Source organism: Triticum aestivum, chromosome 4D (genome assembly GCF_018294505.1).
Source record: "Triticum aestivum cultivar Chinese Spring chromosome 4D, IWGSC CS RefSeq v2.1, whole genome shotgun sequence".
Lineage (NCBI taxonomy): Eukaryota > Viridiplantae > Streptophyta > Magnoliopsida > Poales > Poaceae > Triticum > Triticum aestivum.
This window is the reverse complement of record NC_057805.1, coordinates 467759456-467763235: the sequence shown is the minus strand read 5'-3', so window position 1 is coordinate 467763235 and position 3780 is coordinate 467759456. Positions and strand designations below refer to the sequence as shown.

The window sequence follows — 3780 nt, the reverse complement described above, 5'->3', positions numbered from 1 at the left end:
CTTAAAGTAGTAATGGGTTGTTAGAGATCTTAAAGTGGTGATGGTTTGATTACTGAGCGATTTCTTTCCCCGAGATGATTACCATTGATTCTTGTTATCAACCCTTTGTTTTGTACTGAAAAATAGGTTTTGCACATATAAAAGATTGACCATAAAAATAGGTTTTCCTTGTTATGAACCCTGGAAGATTGAACATAAAAAGAAGAGCTGTCACTAAGCAATCATCACCATTGTAACTAATTGCAAAGCTCTCATCACTAATCTGGCGCTTCGAAGAAGGGGGCAAGAGCCACCAGCTCCGCCTACTGGCTCTTCTTTGCGGCCAACACTCATTTCGGCTGTGCGTCTGCAATCTGGAAATCCAAGGCCCCTCCTTGGCTCAGGTTCTTCATGTGGCTTGTGCTTCATGGCCGCTGCTTGACCGGATCATTGAGAAGCTCAGATCATGGCGCGAGGCAGGATGCTTTGCCGTCACCACGGCCTTTTAGCCAGCTATCTTGCCTCATAGTGGAGCTTCCCTTGCCGGCTGCTGCTCACTTAGATGTGGCGTTCTGGCTTCAGGCTTTGGCAGGCTGCTCTGTGGCGTCGCATGTTTGTACTCCTGGTGGCCTTTGCCGCTATGTAAATGTTCTTTCCAATCTTAATAAAGACCGGCTTCGGCCCTTCGATAATTGGAAAGCTAAGTGAAGAGAGTTGATACTTCAATTGATCCTCCACTAAATTTTCAGACGAAGTATATGCCAAAGGAACTGTTTTTTTTTTACTAAAGCCGGAGTAGCAAAACGACTAAAGTACCAGCTCTTGCTAAATCTACCAAACATGGATGTTGATCTTTTTCCTTGAACTTTTTCGATGCGCAGTGAATTAGCTCATCACCCACATGGACATGCATATGCATTGCTTATTAACATCCATGCTAGTGTACCCTCCACTATGTATGTGAAACAAATTGTCTGGTCCCATTGTTCTGTACTTCCTTCAGCATACATGTGTTAAATGTCAAAACCAATGCTGTACACTAAAGCCACTATTGTAGTTCTCTAGTTCCAGTACATTAACTAAATTTAAATAACAAACATGTGGCATCATCTCTGAATTTGTGTGACATGTATATGGATTAGTGCAAAAAATTCTAACTTTTACCATCTTAACACATGCTGTGCATCCACATTGCCACACTTCCAGAGGAGTCGTTTCATGTTTTTTGTGGATCAACCTCATCAAGTTTATCCAATGGCAGCCATACTCGATTTCCTTGTTCGTTCATGTGCCAAAAAATTGCAAGAAATCATTACAGAAGAGGCAGTTCTGATCCTAGGAGTAAAAGAAGACCTCAAAGCACTACAGCGAACAATAGTCCAGATACAATGCTTTCTCAGTAATGCTGAGCAAAGGAGGATCGAAGAGTCAGCAGTCAACAATTGGCTTGGTGAGTTGAGAGGTGCTATGTTTTATGCTGATGATATTATCGACTTGGCGAGATCTGAAGGAAGCAAGCTTCTAATGGAACGCCCTTCATCATCAAGAAAGTCAAATAATTGTGGTGGCATTTTGTTTTTCAATTGCATTCCTAATGTTCAGAAGCGTCTCAAGATTGCTGTTCAAATCCGAGACTTCAATGCGGAACTTGAGAAGATTTCAAGGCTGGGTGAAAGATTTCTAAAGCTACAGAATATGCAGCCTAAGGAAGAAGTTCCGAGTGTGAAGCATATCTGAACTAGCCACCTCGTGGAGCCTAATCTCGTGGGAAAGGAAACTTTACATGCTTGCAAAAGATTGGTTGAGCTAGTTCTTGCCCATAATAAAAATAAGGTGTACAAGGTTGGTATTGTTGGAACCGGAGGGGTCGGAAAGACAACTCTAGCTCAAAAAATATACAATGACCAAAAGATAAAAGGTGCTTTTAGCAATCAAGCATGGATCTGTATATCTCAGGAGTATTCTGGAGTTGCTCTTTTGAAAGAAGTTCTTCGGAATTTTGGGGTTCATCAAGAACAAGGTGAAACTGTGGGAGAGCTCAGCAGCAAGCTTGCGGCAACCATTCGAGGGCAAAGCTTCTTCCTTGTCCTTGATGATATTTGGCAACCTGAGGTGTGGACCAATCTACTGAGAATCCCATTGCATGCTTCATCCAGAGGTGTAATTATGGTAACAACTCGACATGATACTGTTGCTCATGCAATTGGGGTGCAAGATATGCATCGAGTTGATCTAATGTCAGCAGACGTAGGATGGGAACTCCTTTGGAAGAGTATGAGCAGTAATGAAGAAAAAGATGTGCAGAGCCTGCGCAGTATAGGCATGGATATTGTACGTAAATGTGGTGGGCTTCCTTTCGCAATCAAGGTTACTGCTACTGTTCTAGCAAGTAAAGAAAAAACAGAGAATAGCTGGAGAAAGGTTCTACAAGAAGCGCATGGTCTATGGGCAATCTTCCTACTGAGCTCAAAGGTGCTTTGTATTTGAGTTATGATGATCTACCACGGCATCTAAAGCAATGTTTCCTCTATTTATCCTTGTTTCCAGAAGACTGGTACATGTCTCGTGACGATCTTATCAGGCTCTGGGTTGCTGAAGGTTTCGTGGAGGAGCATGACGAACAACTTGTAGAAGATACAGCTGCAGAATATTACAACGAGTTGATTCATAGGAATCTCCTTCAACCAGACCCTTTATGGTTTGACAATTATAGGTGCAAAATGCATGATCTTTTAAGGCAGCTTGCACGTCATATTTCAGGACAAGAGAGTTTTTGTTTTGTGGCGACCCACAATCAATGGATGCTACAACTTTTTCCAAACTATGGCGTGTTTCAGTTGTCACTGAAAAGGATTCTGTAATGCTCCCTGATGCAGACAAAGGGAAGATCAGAGCGAAGACACTGCTAATTCATTGTAAGCACCCGAGGGTTGAAAATACAATTTTCAGAAGAATTCCCCGCATTCGTGTTTTGGATCTGACTGCTTCATTTATACAAAGTATCCCAGATTCCATTGGAAGTTTGATCCATCTACGGTTACTTGATCTTGATGGGACTGACATACCTGGTCTTCCGGAGTCTATCGGCTCTCTGATAAACCTTCAGATACTGAACTTACAAAGGTGCAGATTTCTGGGAACTCTTCCTTGGGCTGTCACTAAATTGTGCAATCTTAGGCGCCTTGGTCTTGATCATACACCAATAAATCAGATGCCAAAGGGGATAGGTAGATTGGAATTCCTCAATGATTTGGAAGGGTTTCCTGTTGGTGGTGCAAGTGATCATACAAATACACAAGAGCCTGATAAGGCGGCTTTCTATGATTAAATTGGAAAGGGCGGTTCCTTGCAATACAGAATCCTTGCAATACAGGAAACTGTGCGATGACCTAAAATGGGACAATGGTTTCAGACTCTCTGCAAACGGAGACACTTCGAATCTACTCCAAAGGATATCTTCAGGCGAAGCAAACCTGGGGTGCTGAGAAGCAGACCGTGGGATGAGAAGAGCCCATGGTTCCCTTATTATTATCGTTCAGTATTACTTTTCATTACACTGCGTATCCTACTTAATTCATGGTATACCGGATCAGGATTGTTATCAGCCAAGTTCTTGCAATTTTCAGATAAGGATGGGCACAAGAAACTGATGAGGATTATTACAGCAGAATCTCCAGGCCTATTGAATTATTTTGGTCTAGAGGCCCTTAAAAGCTTTTGTGGCACAGAAATTGCAGGATCACTGCAGTTAAGCCAAGGATCACGCATGGTCGATAGAAGAGGCATCTGGGTGCAAGAGGC

General features: G+C 42.5%; 1 pseudogene; it reads left to right on the top strand.

Moving 5' to 3' along the window:
* The first annotated feature begins 1233 nt into the window (after window positions 1-1233).
* On the top strand, window positions 1234-3695 carry LOC123100351 (putative disease resistance protein RGA3; annotated as a pseudogene).
* Window positions 3696-3780: the final 85 nt, after the last annotated feature.